Below are 18,588 nucleotides of genomic sequence, written 5' to 3' on the forward strand. Positions count from 1 at the left end.
CTTCATTAGGGACTTAACTTGAACATTCCTTTCTCCAGGAACTGACCAAATGCTCTACTAAGGTTATTTAGAAATCAAGCCAGTACACAGCCAATATTTTGAATTAAAAAATGACACATGCATGGAGATAGGATTAATAGATTCAGTGGATCATAACCTTTACATAGATACATTGTATAGCATATGTAGCATAGATTCAGTATACCGTATTCCAGTTACGTCATATTCCCATAAGGCATTATGCGATACAGTGTCACACTAACAAAATGAAAGATACCAAGGGAATTAATTTGTTTGCAGGTATCATCACATAGTCAACAATCGTGCGTTTAGAAAAATGAAACGTACATATGCTTCAGGATTTAAGAAGAGAAAGCAGAAGAGATCTAGACAGACGCAAGAAGAAAAGGGAAAAATAACTCTTCACAAATTTCTTCAGGGACAATATAAGTCAAGTCAGTTGACTGAGTTGAGCGATGCTGTCATTGAAAGCTCTTCAGAGGTGGGAAGTGAAAGTGGTGTTGTAAGAGAAAAAGAAAAGGCGGTGTGTGAGGAATCCAAAATATTAACACATTCAGAAAACAGTTTTATGGTTGTTGTGGAGGAAGAGAAGGAAATCCAGCCTCTTTGGATAGACGATGGAGAACACAGCGGTAACACTGCTACAACTGAGAAACTGGTACAGTCGACTAGTCCTGCTGCTATAGGTGGGAATGACAAAGAAGAGTTGTGCAGTAATGACTCTGCCTCTTGGAAGTACCTAGATATAAAGAAAAGAGATCTTATTGTATTGAAGGGTCCACCACAGAAGCCCAAAACCTTTCCTCGTGATTCTTTTGGCAGGAAATTGCCAATAATCGTTTTTTCTAAACATCTAAGTAATGGCGAATCTATTGAAAGAGACTGGATGGTGTGGAGTAAAGATGCTGCAGCAATATTTTGTTTTCTCTGCAGTCTCTACAGAAGTGAAACTCAATCTAAGCAAATACAGCACTCAAAATTTGTCAAAGGTGGAATTGCAGATAATTGGAAAAAGATTTACGAGAAAATCAAGAATCATGAAGAAAACGCTTCACATTTGAGCAATTACATTAAGTGGAAGGAATTATTTCAGACACTCAGTGATAAAAGAGGCATTGATGCAGCATTACAACATAGTATTAAACAGGAGGAGGAAAAATGGCGTAAAATATTAACTGCCATTGTTGACGTAATTCTTTTCCTAGCAAAGAATAATCTGCCATTTCGTGGTAGCCATTCTACTGTTGATTATGATGACTGTGGGCTTTTCTTGTCAACACTGAAGCTTGTGGGCAGGTACGATACTGAGGTGAAACAACATCTAGAGATGGTAGCTCAATGCAGAGAGTCTGGTCAAAGAATGCAGGCTCACTACCTGTCATGGTGTAGTCAGAATGAGTTCTTGAAACTATGTGGGGAGAAAGTTTTAAACTCTATTCTTGAAGAGGTAAGAAAAGCCCGATATTTCAGCATTGTTGTTGATGGTACACCTGATGTTTCACACACAGAGCAGTTAGTTTTTATTCTCAGATATGTGATGCAAAAAAACCGAAATTGGGATGTGCATGAAAGATTTGTTAAACTAGTAGATTTTGAAAAGAAGACTGGGGCAGATATCGCAGAACAGATAAAGAGGTTTTTAAAAGAATGTGACTTAGAACTATCTTGGTGCAGAGGGCAGGGATATGACAATGCCTCTAACATGTCAGGAAAATTTCAGGGAGTAAAGACAAGAATTTTGGAAGAAAATGCCCAAGCCTATTTCTCTCCACGCAGCACTCACACGCTGAACCTCTGTGGCATCCACGCCATGGAAACCAGTGTAGAGATAAAAACATATTTTGGAAATGTGCATAAACTCTATAAAGTATTTGCTCTTAGCCCTGCGAGATGGAAAATTTTGCAGACCACTGCGAATATATCTCTTCACTCTGTATCTAAAACTAGGTGGAGCGCAAGAGTTGATGCTGTTCGCCCCCTAATCAAAAACCACATCGGTGTGCTGGAAAGTTTAATTAAAATTGAAGAAGAGCTTCATTTACCTCCTGAAATCCAGGCAGATGTTGACTGTTTAATTAAGTGGCTTAAGTCATTTGAATTTGTACTTCTTACTACAATATGAAGTATAAATTGTAGTAAGTGCTTCAGTGTATTGATGATAAGAACAAGGTCCTACAAAGCTCCAAATTAACAATGGAAGAGGGAGCTAAACACGTCAGCAACTTAGTCAAGGAAATTCAAACACTGAAAGATTCTTGGCCAATTTTTTTTGAAGAAGCTAAACAAGTCGCTTCAAGCCTCGGCATTGACCCAAAAATGAAAAGTGACTCAAGGATTCGGAAGAACAAGCGATTCTTTGATGACACAGGGGGTGCAGACTATACGTTTGACTGTCGCTATATTCAGTTCAAAGTACAGGTGTTCTTCCTTACAATGGATTTGCTTCTATCAGAGCTAGGAGATCTTGGCGAAAGAATGGCTGAGGTCTCAAATTTATTTTCACCTGTTTTGTTTCCGCCAGATACAGTGGATGAATCTTCTATAGAAAATTTTGTTGACACTTTGGCCACAGCATATCCAAAAGACCTCCAGAGAGAAGATCTTAAAGAGGAACTTAGAATCTATTACAAAATAAAAGACGATTCCAACTTAAGAGTTGATGGACATATAACCTCTGCACTTACACTTCTTAATGCTCTCTTCAAAAAAAGGTTGGAAAATGTGTTTCCACAGATTTGTATTTGTTTACGCCTACTAATAGTGTTGCCAGTGTCAGTAGCATCAGGAGAGCGTGCATTTAGTAAGCTAACATTGATTAAAAATCGTTTGCGTTCAGCCACTGGGGAAGAAAGGCTGAACCATTTGCTGACTTTGAGCATAGAATATGAAATGGCCAACGACATAAGTTTTGATGACATTATTAATGAGTTTGCCAAAATGAAAGCGAGGAAAAAAATTGCACCTTGTGATTAATTTGAGCAAGAGTATTGGGAAGCTTAAGATGAACAACAGTATTGCCAGTGTTAGGCCTAAAACTTCCGGAAGCTTTATAGAGTGAGCTTTGTAAAATTATCTTTAAAAAGCAAGCTTTGCAAAATTAAGCTCCAACTTGTGGTCAAAAGACACCTGCAACCAGGCAACATTTTATGCTGACTCCTATGCAGTAAACTAGGTCATGCCCATGGGTAGAGTTTATTAAGACCACCTTTGAAACTTGTGGTTAAGTCTGGGTTGCTCGAGCTGCTCAAGTGGTACTAACACTATAGTATTAAGAATGGTAGTGTCAGGATAATTTGATCTCTGATTATATTAATGCTGCAGTATTAAAATAGTAGTAAAAGTTTAATACTAGTGTTAAGTTGTTTAGAAGTAGTAGAAAATTGGCAATTTATAGCACCTTTGTTTATACTTATGGTTATTAAGGGCAGGAATAGAACTTGTAAGGTTAATAGTTAATAAGCAATAACAACTTTGCATGTACTCATGCCTGTCATCAGTAAAAAGTAAGGACATGCTTTTATAATAATAAGTAGCTAATGCATAACATTACCGGTACTTGTGCTTGTTTGCAATATAATTTGTCATTTATATTAATCCTTATTCAATGCCGGTCTTTAATTTTTCTTTTCTTATTCTGTCTGTAATACATTTATAGCCGTAAGTCATTAAAAGCCTATCTTGAGGCATATTCAGTAGTTTTAATTTCTTTGTATGGACACCACTTAACCTCATTACATCTGTGTTGGGTGGTGGGAAGTAGTGATCACCCAGAGCCCCATTTGGGACCTGATGTGTGTCCCCTTCTTCCTATATCTCTGCACAACTGTATAATTAATGTTCAGAACAATTTGTAATAAAACGATTTCATAAGAAACATTATGTAATTGCAAATGTATACATACCCTTAAAGCATTTAATGTTTTCAAATAATGTATATTGTATGTTTTCAAATTATTAAAATTTAATTTTTGAATCTATTTGACTGGTTACTTTTTACATATCCAAATACATGTTACTAGAGTATTGCACCTTTTTTTATGGAAGGGGCCCCCAAAATTGCTTTGCCCCAGGCCCCCTGAATCCTCTGGGCGGCCCTGAAGTGTAGTAGTTGAAACTGTCTGATCTAGCTAACCAGCAGGGAAGTTATACTGTCTCTTTTAAGTGTGAAGCAAGCACCCAGTGTTGTTTTAATGGAGCTATTCTTTGCTATTGATGACTTTTCCTGTTTTCTTTTGGGGGAGCCAGCAGAGGGAGAACACGGACTGAGTGGTTAAACTTTGCAAAGCAAATTGAAAAATATGTTTTTGGGTTTTTCTGTTGCATGAATCTGTTTACAGTTTTTGCTGATAGTCTGTTTAATGGCAAAACTTAAATTTGTTTTGATAGGATTTGGAAGAAAAGTAAACCTAGTGTGCAATTGGTGTTTTAAAGATTTCTAGTTCAGTACTTACTAAAAAATTTTTAATATTCCTTTATGTTGCTATATCTTTTTCTCTTGTAATCTATGTCAGAATTTAGGTAGGGTCCCGTGTCTGCACATTCTCTTCCTTTTCCACTTTCTTCTCTGCTTTTCTTTTCTTCCCTTCCCATTTTTTGGGAACCCCTATTTTTACTCCTACTGCTCTGGCAGGGGGTAGGCAGTTTGCTCTTGGCCCCAAGCCCATCAGACAATCCACACAGGATCTGAGAGTTGCTGTCTCCTGGCCCTATAGTGGGTAGAGGGTGGAATGGGGAGAAAAGCGGCTCACACAGAGCCCCTGCCATTGGGGAGAATGGGGGACCTTGCTATGGGTGGAATCAAACACACAGAACCCCTGCCATGGAGAAAGACTGGGGAACCCTGCAATGGGTGGAGGAGACAATGAAGGGCATGGGGGGGAGGGGTTTACATGAGGGATTTGCATCTGTCAACATCTCCCATGCCCCACTGGGTGTTTTCCTTCCCATCTTATTTCTTCTCTTTTCTGTTACTCTTTTTTTCTGTCTGAGGTAAATGAAAAATCCACACCCCTGAGAGACGTAGCTGAGCTGACCTAAACCCTCCTACAGTAACTCCTCACTTAAAGTCAGCCTGGTTAACGTTTCGTTATGTTGCTGATCAATTAGGGAAAATGCTTATTTAAAGTTGTGTAATACTCCCTTCTAATGTTGTTTGGCCGCCGCCTGCTTTGTCTCCTGCTTTCACAAAGAGCAGCCCATTGCAGTTAGCTGGTGGGGGCTTGGAACCAGGATGGACCGGCAGCCCCCTATCAGCTCCCCACTCCCCTAAGTTCCCTGTGCAGCAGCTGCCTGCAGTTCAGCTGTGTCCCTCCCCCCACTGCCATGTGCTGCTCCTGCCCTCTGCCTTGGAGCTGCTCCCCGAGACTCCTGCTTGCTGGGGGAGGGGCTAATGTCAGAGTGTCCCCCTACCTCCTGCTCCTGCACCCCGCTTACCCCATCTTCCATAGAGCAGGGCTCAGGAGGGAGAGAGCTTGCAGCAGCTGGGGTCTCAGCAAGCTGAGCTAATCATCATCACTGTGTATCAGTATTAAATTGTTTGTTTAAAACTTATACTGTATATATACACACACACAGTCTTTTGTCTGGTGAAAAAAATTTCCCTGGAACCTAACCCTCTCGTTTACATTAATTCTTATGGGGAAATTGGATTCGCTTAACATCGTTTTGCTTAAAGTGGCATTTTTCAGGAACATAACTACAAGGTTAAGTGAGGAGTTACTGTCTAGACTGCTAGTTGGAAAAGCGAGAGGGGAGAGCACAGACTGAGTGGTTATACTTTGTATACTGAATAAAAGAAGGAGTTTTTGTAGTGAACCAGAAATCTAGTTATGAGGAAGGTTAGATATAATAGCTTTATTTAGAAACTTGTATAGCGCTTAGGTGCAGATAGTCTGGTTTTCTTTTAGCTGGGGTGGGTTTTGAGTAAATCATGAGTCTGCTTGGTTTCTTTCCTAATCTGAAGTGGATTGAGCATCTAAATCCTTCTACTCCTCCCCCCTCCCTCCCCAAATGCGAAGGGGAACAGCCTCAACCTTTTGTCTTATTCTGCTTTGTAGCAGAAAGATGCTCTATGTAAATAGTCATGATCCATTTAGGTTAATTCTTATGCTGAATGGGGGGTAGGAGAGGGTATAAATCATTGGAGACTCTTGCCCCACTCCCTGTGTGGCCTGTGTTTTTCTTTGTTTTAAAATGAGACTGTCTAGTTTTTATGTAAATATATTTGGGGGGTTTCACTCATATTTATATTGCTATGAATTTCATGTGCTCTTGTCTCACAGCAGCCATGGGGGGAAAAAGCCTGTGGCAATGGACTTTGCAAAATTATAGACTAGTGATTCTCAACCTGTGGCCCAATCAGCAGCTGCGGCCGATGTGGCATCCTCAGGGCCATACAGGTAGTATATAGTGTGTGGATTCTGCTCAAATAACACAGAGAAAGTTGCCTATGCAACTCACAATGGTAGGGTCAGACCAGAAGATATCTTCTTTCCAAGTGGGAATTGTGCAGGGAGGAACAACAGACCTAGTGCAGCTGTGTTGCTACTGTCTACTAGCACTGAAATGGTTCTGAATGCCTTGGTTCAAGTGGCACCAGTTCTAAAAGTACGGGTGATTTAGTGCTGTGGTTCTCAAACAGGGGTATCCAATGGTCTTCCAGGGGGTACATCAACTCATCTAGATATTTGCCTAGTTTTACAACAGGCTACATAGAAAGCACTAGCAAATTCGTAACAAATTAAAATTCATACATTGATTTGTTTATACTGTTCTCTATACTATACACTGAAATGTAAGTACAATACTTATATTCAAGTGATTTATTTTTATAAATATTGCATCTGATTATGTAAGCCAGTAGTTTTTAAGTGAGGTAAAACTTGGGGGTATGCAAGAGAAATCAGACTCCTGAAAGGGGTACAGGTGTCTCTAAAGGTTGAGAGCCACTGATTTAGTGCAGGTACCACCGGTAACATAGAACCCTGCAAAAACTTCTAGTGCAGATGAATTTGAGAGCAAGCCAGAGAGAAACAGCTGCGGAGCATGCTAGAAAGGGCTGACCTGTCCAGATTGTCTGTGCCTGACAGGCTGTCATGTGGTACGGAAGAGCCTGTGAGAGGTATGGCAAAGCAAGAGGGTTTGATTAGTTGCTAGGAGCTCCACATGCTAATCAGGAGGTGTGTTTCTGTAAATAGCGACATAAACATCTTCTAATGGCCAGTCTTCTAAAGCTGTCTCAATTGTGCTTAATGAAATGGTAACCTGGTTTTAGATTTTTGGTCTTTAATTCTCTGGGGGTGAAACCTGTTGTATGAAAACATTCACCGTGGGAAGAAAGCTTGCGCACATTAGCCTGGGTGTGTAGCCGAGCACAGCTTTGTTAAGACTATACTTTCAGGGATCATTTCTATAGTTTGTAACTAGAGAAGTGTGGTTGAAAGTGTCTGACCTTGCTAACCACGATGAGAAGTTAAAGTGTTCTCTTCTGAGCATGAAGTGAGTGGATAGTGGTGCTTTAATGCATCTGCTATTGATGAGTGTTCTTGCTTTCCTTTTGGGAAGCTGAGAGGAAGAGAACACAGACTGAGTGGTTAGTCCTTATAAAACAAGTTTAAAAATAAATGTTTTGGGGTTTTTTTCTGTTATCTGAATTTATTTAAAGCTTTTGTGCAGTTCTGTTTAGTGGCAAGTCTTAGTTTGTTTTGGTAGAATTTAGAAGAAAAGTAAAGGTAGTGTGAAAATGGTATTTTAAACATTTCTAATTCAATACTTATTGAAAGATTTTTTTAAATTTCTTTATGCTGCTCTCTCTTTTTTTTTGTAATCTATTTCAGAATTTAGGTAGGGTTCTGTGTCTGCATGTTCTCTTCCTTTTCCACTTGCCTCTCTGCTTCTCTCTTCTTCCCTTCCCATTTTTTGGGAAGCCCCTATTTTTACTTCTGCTCTGGCAGGGGGTACGCAGTTTGCTCTTGGCCCCAAGCACATCAGGATCTGACAGCTGCTGTCTCTTGGCCGTATAGTGGGTAGAGAGTTCTAAAGCTGTCTCAAGGTATGTCTACACTATGGGATTATTCCGATTTTACAGAAACCGGTTTTTGGAAACAGATTATATAAAGTCAAGTGAACGTGGCCACACTAAGCACATTAATTTGGCAGTGTGCGTCCATGTACCGAGGCTAGTATCAATTTCCGGAGCATTGCACTGTGGGTAGCTATCCCATAATTCCTGCAGTCTCACCCACCCATTGGAATTCTGGGTTGAGATACCAGTGCATGATGGGGCAAAAACAGTGTCATGGGTGATTCTGAGTAAATGTCATCAGTCAATCCTCCCTCCGTGAAAGCAACGGCAGACAATCATTTTGTGCCCTTTTCCCTGGATTGCCCGGGCAGATGCCATAGCACGGCAATCATGGAGCCCGTTCAGCCTTTTTTTCACCATCACTGTATGTCTACTGGATGGTGCTGACAGACATGGTACTGCAGTGCTACACAGTAGCATCCCCTTGCCTTTTGCAAATTAGCAAAGATAGTTGCTAGGCACACTGTACTGTCTGCTGCTTTGTAAATTGATAATGACAGTTACAAGTTATACTGTATGTATATGCCGTCCAATACCAAAATGCTAACATCCCCCTACAACCTGTATGTTACCCCCAATGACACAATAACTGATGCTTCAAACACTTTGTATGGTTTATTTTTAAATATTCTCTAATAAAGTTTGTCAGCTGCTGTCATGGGTGCTCTTGGCCAGCCTCAGTGAGGTCAGCTAGGGGCGCATGGACAAAAATGGGAATGACTCCCCAGGTAATTCCCTTCTTTAAGTTTTGTCTAATGGAGAGTCAGTCCTGTCTAGACTATCAGGCAAGCCAATTAAAGACCCAGACAGGCAAATGGTGGCTCCAGGTCAGAGCCCCAGACTTCCAGCAGAAATGATGAGCTGCATGCCATTCTAGGGGGTGCCCCTGCAACAACCCCACCCATTGCTTCCCTTCTCTCCCACCTCTCCTGGGCTACCATTATCCCCCATTTGTGTGATGAAGTAATAAAGAATGCATGTATTTGAAACAACACAGACTTTATTGCCTCTGCAAGTAGAGCTTAAAGGGGGGAAGGGAGGGCAGTCTCCAGCTACTATGATATTCCAGGCAGGACTGAATCTCCAGGAGACAAAGCTTAAAGAAGAGAATGACCTGGGAGTCATTCCCGTTTTTGCCCTGGCATCCCCGGCCGACCTCACCGAGGCCAGCCAGGAGCACTCACGGGACAACGATGACGGATACCAGTCCTACTGTACCTCTGCCGTCCAGAAGGGAAGGGGATGCTGCTGCACCGCGTCTGCCAGCAGCATCCAGTAGACATACGTTGACATTGAAAAAAGGCGAGAAACATTTTTTTTCCATTTGCTTTCGGGTGGGGGGCGGGGCCACATATACCCTGAACCACCCGCGACAATATTTTTGACCCTTCAGGCTTTGGGAACTCAGCCAAGAATTCAAATGGTTTTCGGAGAGTGCGGGAACTGTGGGACAGCTACAGACGTCAGTCGCCCCTCCCTCCGTGAGCGTCCATTTCATTCTTTGGCTTTCTGGTACGCTTATCTCAGCTCCTTAAGTTTCAGCACTGTGTTGAGTCCCTGTTGTGGCCTCTGTCTATCATGGCCTTGGAGATTTTTTCAAATGCTTTGGCATTTTGTCTTTTGGAACGGAGTTCTGATAGAACAGATTCATCTCCCCATACAGAGATCAGCTTCAGTATCTCCCCTACAGTCCATGCTGGAGCTCTTTTTTGATTCTGGGACTGCATGGTCACCTGTGCTGATCGGCGCTCCATGCTGGGCAAACAGGAAATGAAATTCAAAAGTTCGCGGGGCTTTTCCAGTAAACCTGGCCAATGCATCTGAATTCAGATTGCTGTCCAGAGCGGTCACAATGGTGCACTGTGGGATGGCGCCTGGAGGCCAATACCATTGAATTGTGGCCACACTAACCCTAATCCGACATGGCAATACCGATTTCAGCGCTACTCCCCTCGTCGGGGAGGAGTACAGATACCGGTATTAAGAGCCCTTTATATCGATATAAAGAGCTTCGTTGTGTGGATTGGTGCAGGGTTAATGCGATTTAACACTGCTAAATTTGATATAAACTCGTAGTGTTGACTGGACCAGAGAGAGCAGCAGGTTTCCCCTGTTGTTTACCGCTCTTGTTTTCTTGACTAGTTCCTCCTCTGCACCAACTTGGTCTTGTTCTTTGTGAGCCTGGCTAGCTCAGTTGGCAGAGCATCAGCCTTTTAATCTGAGGGTCCAGGGTTCAAGTCCCTGGTCAGGTTATAAACTACTCCCCAAGATCTTAACCTGTCTTTCTCACATCCTCTTTGATGTTACTTTTTCTCTTCAGGATTTTCCCTTTCCTCAGAAGGGCCTTTTTGTGTGTGGGTTTGAAGGGGCAACTTCCTGACAGCCCCTCTGTCCTTGCAGCCTGGAGGAATAAAGGCCTCTGGGCATAGAGCATGTTCCTTCCCTGCACACACACACACACACAGACAAACACACAGAATATCCCTAAGGAATTAGAATCACCTGCTGCCTTCCCCTGTCCTGCTGGATCCCCAAATGAAGATGCACTTCAGCCCAAACCCATGTCCCCTCTTTTCCCAGTGCCCCTCAGTCCCAACCCTCAGTCCCTCCTATGCTCACTGCTCCTCACTCCCAACCAGAGCCTGCTCCTCTTCACCCTTCTCCTCTGTCCCAACCCACAGCCCCCTCCTATTCCTAGTGCCCCTCAATCCCAACCCACAGGCCCCCTCGTATTCCCAGTGCTCCTCAATCCCAACCCACAGCTCCCTCCTTCCCTCCAGCAGCAGGTGCTTCAGACCCCCTCAGGAAGATTTTCTTGCAAGGTTTCGTGTACGAGGCTGCATGTGGATTTTACAGTATGTTGGAAATATGTTGGGTTGCTTGCCGAAATGATCACTTGTGGCTGGTGTTGGATTCCCAACCTCCATGTTATAGGGGCAGGAGAAATAAAGGGTTGTTATCCTTGTTGTGTGAATCGAGGGCAGCACAACTGTGCTTGGCAGACCCCGATGGAGGGACTCACCCTCAATTCAATAGCACTAGCTAGGCAGGGGACATGGGTTCCAAAGCCAAGTGGGCTGGGGCTTGGGTCCCAATACTAAAATGTAGGTGTCAGACCAACGTTAGGACAGGGTGGCTGTAGAGGGATGAGTGAGTCCCTAGACAACATAGTGAATACGGGGCCTTCTTAGTTTCCCCCTTTTCCACCCAGGATGGCAGGTGAACTCTACAGAGGCACCTCTGGGCTTGTACTGACTAAGGACAACAGCTGTGAGTGGGGTGCAGGGGTGGGGGGGCTCATGTTAAAGGACTTTTGGTTGCTGGACTTACGAACCATAGGGAGAAGAACACTGCCCAGCTTATCTGGGGGGTGGGTCTTTCCCTCGTGGTTTATGTTTATGTGTTGGGGCTGCTGACATGACTTCTGCTAACCCTGGGCTTACACTGCAGTGTAGATATACCCTGAGAGGGCATCTATACTGTGATAAAATCCCTGTAGCCCGGCTGGCCTGGATGATCTGATTTGGGCTCTTGGGGCTCAGACTGGAGCCCAGGCTCGGAGACCCTCACCCCTCATGGTGTCTTGTCATCTGGCGACAAAACTGCCCTGTTTTGGTGACAAAATAAAACCACCTCGACAAGAGGCCTAGAGCTTTGTGCAGCAAACTTAAAGCGACCAATTGTCAGTGTAAATGCTGCTGGTCATTATATCACCATAACTGGCCTCCACCAGTATCCCACAATGCCCGCTGTGAACTTGCCTGCCCTGCATTCCTGCTACAGAGCCATGGGCCCCTCCCCTTTCATCGCTCAGCGAAGTTCTGACAGCTGAGCCTGCTGCTCTGCTCCGGCAGCCAGGAGCAAATCACTGCCGTGGATGCTGCTCTCTCCCGCCCTGCGAACACAGAGCAGGGTGGCGGGAACTTCCTTACAGTGGGGGGGGGGGCACTGGCATCAGAACTGTGGTGCCACCATGGCACCCCTTCCCTAAGGTCCCACACTCACTCCACCCCTTCTCCCTGAGGCCCCCAACCCCACACCACCCCTTCTACCTGACGCCTCGTCCTACCCCTGCCCCAAGGCCACCCCCACAGAACCCCTCTTCCCCCCAAGACTCCACTCTGTCCACCCTTCTGTCGTTCATCCTTACGGCTTGTAAAAAGTGGTGGGGGCCATGGCCCTCTAAACCCCCGTGACCCAGCACCCCTGACACCGAGCCAGGCAGGTAGCAGCATGTGTGTGTTTGACAGAGACTGCTGTGCTGTGCTGAGCCAGTGAGGGAAGCGGGGGCTGATATCGGTGCTGTCCCCCTCCCCCTGCCTCAGGACTGGTTGCTTCCAGCAGCTGTCAGAACTTAGAGACAGCGCGCCGACACACTCACTCTTCTCTAACACACACACACAGTCTCTGCCCCATCACACACACTTCAGGTGAAAAGCGGCTGTCAATGTAGTAGGATGTGATGCTGTACCAGCCTATGAGACATTGCAAACCCTTCCCAAATCACCCTGCAGCCAGTTGCACAGTGGGATAGCTACCCACAGTGCACTGCTCTCTGTGGCGATCCAAGAGTTGCTAGCGTGGATGTGCTCTGGTGACACAAGCCGCATAGTGTGGTTATGCAACAGCAGTTTAATTAAAATGCTTTAAGTAAAGCCGCATAACTCTGTTGTGTAGACACAGCCTGAGAGTGAGACAAGACCTAGCTCCTGTTGACACCAAGGATTCTCAGCCACTGAAACTATATTGTTAAATTTAAAGAACCGCAAGTTCCTCCATAGTTGACAGGACTCAACCCCGAGCAGGGAGCCACCAATGGATTTCTAATCTATCACCTTAATCACTCAGCCACAATTACTTTATGCAGTTTTCTCACTACATTCTAGTTCTGATCTCACTGAGTGATCATTTCCAATTGTTTAACCAGACCAGCTTCCACATCACACTCACTGCTGTGCGTGTGTCCATGGCTGAACAGCAAGAATTCCTGCCCATTTCACTTCTGGCTGGAGTATGATGAGAATATGTTTGTGGTTAATGACGTTGCAGAGGATTGTTGTCCCTTTCCTGCCTTGATTAATCCTGCCTTAATTCAGACAGTCCCTTTCCCGCCATATCCCCAGCACATCAGTGATTGCGATAGCAGGGGGCAGGTTTTCTCTGGGGTACTGAAATTTGCCAGGGGGTTGGTGGCTCCTTTCTTTCCTCATCCTGGAGTAAACTGAGCTTTTTATTCCATCCTTGATGTTTCATGGAATAACAACAGCAGCATGAAGAAAGAGGTGGGCACAGCGGGTCTTGGGGGGGGGAGCAGAGAGGTGCAAGCGGTGGGGTGGGCTGGGCTGGGCAGGGGAGGGGACAGAGAGGCGTGAGTGGCAGGCAGGATGGGTGTCACAGGAGGGGCAGAGAGGTGTGGGTGGTGGGCAGGATGGGTGTCATAGGAGGGGCAGAGAGGTGTGGGTGGTGGGCAGACCTTGGGGCAGAGGGTGTAGAGGCACGAGCAGCAGGCAAGGAGGTTGCAGGGGAGGAGAGGAAGGAGCAAGAGGTGGACTAGCTCCTAGGGAGCTTCCAGAGCTCATGCCCAGCCTTCCTGCATGCAAGAGTCATGGGCCACCTATTCTCTGGGTCTTCACTAACCAAGCCCCTCCCCGAGCTATGTAGATGGGAGAAGTGCTCCTGTTGACACAGCGCTATCTGCACTGGGGCTCGGTTGATAGAACTGCATTGCTTGGGGGAGTGTAAATGTAGTTACACTGACCTAATTTTGCAGCTACAGAGGCCGGACCTCTCCCCTTTCATAGCTCCAAAAAGTTCTGACAGCTGAGCCACTATCTACACCGGGATTAGGTTGATAGAACTGCATTGCCAGCCTAAGTAATGTAATTACACCAACCTAATTTTGTAGTGTAGACCTGTCCAAAGAATCACACACCCACCTTGGGAGCAAAACTTCACCTGCTCCTCTGCTTTACAGAATCCAAACACAAGCAAAGCTTGTCAGGCCCCTGTGGGGGTTGGCAGACAGTCAGGTGTGGGCAGACAGGATGCTTTCAATAACAGCAGGTACCATGGCTTAGCTGATTAAAGCACCTGTTTAGTAAACAGGAGATCCTGGGTTCAATTCCTAGTGGTGCCCTGGGGAGTGGCTTTTGGGGCACCTGGCATTGACTACTGTCAGAAAACAAGATTCAGAGCTAGGTGGACCAATGGTCTATCCCAGTGTGGCTGTTCCTATGGTTTAAATTACACTCACAGGCACTGATAACAGAGTTACAGAAAGTTTGGGAGTTAAGAGCAGACAGACCAATGGAGAAATGCCATAAGTCCAAGGTAATACTTCACTGCGGTTTTACCATTTCCCCTTGCTAAACTCCCTCCCAACCTTGTGGGCTCCTAGAGCTGGGTACTGAGCCTGAGCCCAGACACGGACACTGCAACTTTATCCAGACCAAGCTGCAAGATCCTGATTAATATGACATGGGCCAGCCCTGGGTGTTTCATTGTACTGGAGACGTAGCCTAATGTTATGTCTACACTGTGATTAACACACCCAGGGCACCTGTCCCAAAGCCCGGCTCAGCTGACTCAGGCTTATGGGGCTTGGGCTGCAAGACTATAAAATTACAGTGCAGACAAATGGGCTCGAGCCCAACCTCTGAGGCCCCACGAGGGGGGAGGGTTTCTGGACCCAGGCTTCAGCGTGAACTCAAATATCTGCACCACAGTTTTTAGCCCCTCAGCTTTAGCTCCATGAGCCCAAGTCAGATGACCCAGGCCAGCCCTGCTGCCATCTTTATCCCAGGAGAGATGGACTCTAAGGGTACGTCTCCACTGCAATGGAAGCCCAGGTGTAGCACGCTGTGCTCAAAGCAGCACCCTGCAAGCCCCATATTCACCACTCTCATATAATGATGACATGGTTTGTACAAAGTCTGCCTGGTGAGGTATCATTTCAAAAGTCTTGATCTGTTGCACATTAATATCATGTTGGATTGTGTGTGCTTGCATTGGTTGGGAAGTTATGAAGTTTTGCTCTGTGTGTGTTACTGAGATATGTTATGAGGTTGGGAAATGCCCCCCACCAGCCTTTCAGGTGTGACAAGGGAGGCGCTAGACTCGCTGCTGGCCCATTGAAGGGATCCACACTCCCGAGGACTATCCCAGGAACGGTGTACAATGCAGGCTTCTCCGAGATAGCACAGAGACAATGGACACTGCTTGAGTCACATCGTAGCAAAGGAGCTTCGTAGCAAGTTGGAAGAAACTATGAAAGGGGGGTAGAGACATTATGAATTAGCCTCTCTCCCCCACAACTCAATACCTGTAAACACTTCTGGAGGACAAACACTGAACTGAGATAAATGAGAAGAGAATAATAATAATACATTCAAATCAAAGTCCCCAAACAGACTAGTATGGGTGTTTCAGCAGAAAATTTTCAGTTTGGGGAATTTTGTTTTCTCAGTCAGACCTTGCCAAGGGAACCAGGGAGAAAATGTTTGAGTTGCCTCCTTCAGAACACCTTGGCCTAGACACTAGCTCTGGTTCACGGTTGTGGCCTTGCTCAGGATGGGGGTATTTTAATAATTTGGGCAGGTCCCAGGGTGTTTGGGGGAGAGGATGAGGATGTTACCTTTTGAGATAAAAACTAAGAAATACAGCACTAGAGAATTTTTTTTTTAGAAATCTGAGATTTAGACATTTAATTTAAAGCAAGGGGGGTCTGAGTTTCTGAGAAGGTTTTTGTTTGCAAGAAGCAACATTGGTTGATCTGTCATTGTACCAAAGGGGGAGATGGTTGTCTATAAAGGAGAGGTGAAAACTAAACGTAGCAAATGAGGATGCAATTTGAACCCATGCGTGCAGAGCACAATGGATTAGCAGCCCATTTTCTTAACCACTCAGCTACCTCATGTGAGCTGCTAGAAAAGGGACAGGAGGAGAAATCTAAGGCCAGCAGAGATAGGGACAACATGGAGTATTTACATACTAAGCGGAGGCAGGGGCTGAATGAGCTCCCCCCTCACATCTAGTGAGGAGCTGGAGAAAGACTTCAGGAACAGACCGTGTTTGCACAGACACATCTACTCTGCCTAGGTATGCAGCATGATGGGGCCGCTTTCCCAAAATGACCAGTTTTGGCTGGTGGCGGGTTACAAATCACTTTAGGATTGAGTGGAATGAAATGTTATTATCCTTCCTGCATGAGTGAAGGGCAGCAGAACATACCTAGTCCCTCCTGATGGAAGGGTGGGTGGGTGAGGAATAGCTTTTATTGGACTGCATAGAAGTGATTGAGAACGTCTCCCTAAACCAGTGATTTCCCAAACTTTTCACACTGTGCCCTCTTAGCCATGGCTAAGGCCCCCCGGAAGCTGCGGTCGAGAACCAGGGCTGGGAGTGGGGCTGTGGCTTGCTGGGGAGAGGGGTGCAGACACAGGTAAGGGGGTCGCGGCTGGGCCGGGGGCTCAGGCTCAGGCTGAGGGTGGGGTGGGCGAAGAGCTGGGACAGAGTGGGGCTGAGTGGTGCTCCCTCCTTGCCCTCCATGGGGGCTGGCTCAACCCTGAGGTGCCTCCATGAACATTCCTCTGTGCCCCCCTGGGAGGCATGCCCCACATTTTGGGAATCACTCCCCTAAACTGACCCCTAGTCACCAAGCAGGGGCTAGTGATGCCAAAGCCCAGGGACAGGGAGCTTTGCCAGAGTGGAGCCTGCAGGTCACATGCTGGGGCCTGACACAGGCTCAGTGCTCTGGAACAGCTCTGAACCAAACCCAGGCAGAGTCCTCATCAGTGTGACACCGCCCAGGGGACGCTGTCACTGGGGGAAACCTCCTTGCCTGCAGCACATCCTGGGACTGACCTTGGAGCTTTCAGCCCCCCTGTTCCATGCCAGGAGCTTCCTGTAGTGAGTCACCTTAGCAGGGCACCTGGGAAAGCCTTACACCCCCCCACCCCGCAAAGGAGTCCTGCACCCCCAACTTCCACAATCACCAGTGACTCTCAGCCAGCGCTGTACAACAGAAGGTTTATTAGTGGTCTGGAGTCCAGCCTGGGAAAGTTCTGTGTTAGCACAGGAAGCAGGAAGATTCAGCAACGTCCATCTTGGGGAGACCCCGGACTCAGAGCCTGGGCTCTCCCCTTGAGTCCCCAAACCAGCAGACTCCTTGCTCCCAACAGCCCAACACAGCCAGGCCCTTTGCCCCTCGTCTGTCCTTTGTTCTGTTTCCCTGGCAACCTGCTCATCTGGCCTCCAGCTCTTTCTTTGTTCTCTGAAGGACGTAAATCCATACCCTGTAGAGGTCAAGCAGAGGAGTTTATTACACACAGCGCTGGCGGAGTGTCACCTGGCTTATTAGGCTCAGAGGCACTGTCAGTCAATTGATTACAACAGAATATATAGATTTTCCATGGGCGGGGGAAAGTGACGGGATAGGCAGCTCCGCACCCCAGCTTAGGTTTTGCAGCAAGACAAGATAGCACAGTAGCCAATGGTTAAGAGGTTACATAATGTCTCCGCTCATGGTCTCAAGTTAGCAAGTTAACATTTAATGAATACTTTGATAAAATGTTATTAATATAAAATATGTATGTTGAATTCTGATTTGGGGTCCACAGGAATGGAGCAACTCCTTTGATTGTCCAACAGGCACATTCCTAGGGGTTAAAGCAAAGAAACGGTGAAAGTATATGGCAATAAAGATTGTTTTTTGTGTGTCTAAAGGCAAGGCATTGATTCCTGGGAAGGGAGGTGGAACGATGCCATATCTTATACTGACATGTGCCAACTTCTCATAAACTCAAGGTTGGATCTGTGGGAAGAACATCTCCCTACAGAAGAGACTAACACAATAGGAAAAGTTTCAGAGTAGCAGCCGTGTTAGTCTGTATCTGCAAAAAGAACAGGAGTACTTGTGGCACCTTAAAGACTAACAAATTTATTTTAGCATGAGCTTTCGTGAGCTACAGCTCACTTCTTCGGATGCAATAGGAAAAGGGATTCTTTGTTCAATCTGCAACTTTGAATAAGACACAATTATTTAGTTCTTAGCTCCAACACCTGGCAATTTGCTGACTAGGCCTATCTTAGCAAGCAAGGCTTTCTGTTTATCCAGCTTTCTCTTAGCTAATCACGATGTGTTAGGCATCTGGTCTCTTGACCATACTCTGAACTTTGGGTCTGGAAAAGAGCTGGCATAATCCATAGACCAGGTTGTTATATAAACTGCACATGGATTTGAACCCTTCACATACAGTAATGGCAAAGTTCTTGGTTCAGGCTTGTAGCAATGATGGAAGAAACTGCAGCTTGAAATCAAGACTCTGGAGTACATCCACAGTTGGGATGGGTCATCAGTCCTTTTTAGAGAGCTTCAGTTTGTAGCAAAGTCCCTGCAGAGGTATGAAGCAGGATTGAAGACAAGATGGAGATGAGGCATGAGCATTTTATAGTCTCTTGCCATGTGGTCTTCGCTTTCTTTGTCC

General features: G+C 45.6%; 2 non-coding genes and 1 pseudogene across 2 annotated transcripts; all 3 read left to right on the forward strand.

Moving 5' to 3' along the window:
* The first annotated feature begins 4,089 nt into the window (after positions 1-4,089).
* Positions 4,090-4,292, forward strand: LOC123360787 (annotated as a pseudogene).
* A 3,112-nt stretch (positions 4,293-7,404) lies between these two features.
* LOC123360785 lies at positions 7,405-7,614 on the forward strand. The gene has a single exon (XR_006576067.1). It is a non-coding gene; the product is annotated as a small nucleolar RNA U3 (small nucleolar RNA).
* A 6,552-nt stretch (positions 7,615-14,166) lies between these two features.
* On the forward strand, positions 14,167-14,240 carry TRNAT-AGU. Its single transcript has one exon. It is a non-coding gene; the product is annotated as a tRNA-Thr (tRNA).
* Positions 14,241-18,588: the final 4,348 nt, after the last annotated feature.

The sequence above is a fragment of the Mauremys mutica genome, unplaced genomic scaffold, assembly GCF_020497125.1.
Source record: "Mauremys mutica isolate MM-2020 ecotype Southern unplaced genomic scaffold, ASM2049712v1 Super-Scaffold_100303, whole genome shotgun sequence".
Classification (NCBI taxonomy): domain Eukaryota; kingdom Metazoa; phylum Chordata; order Testudines; family Geoemydidae; genus Mauremys; species Mauremys mutica.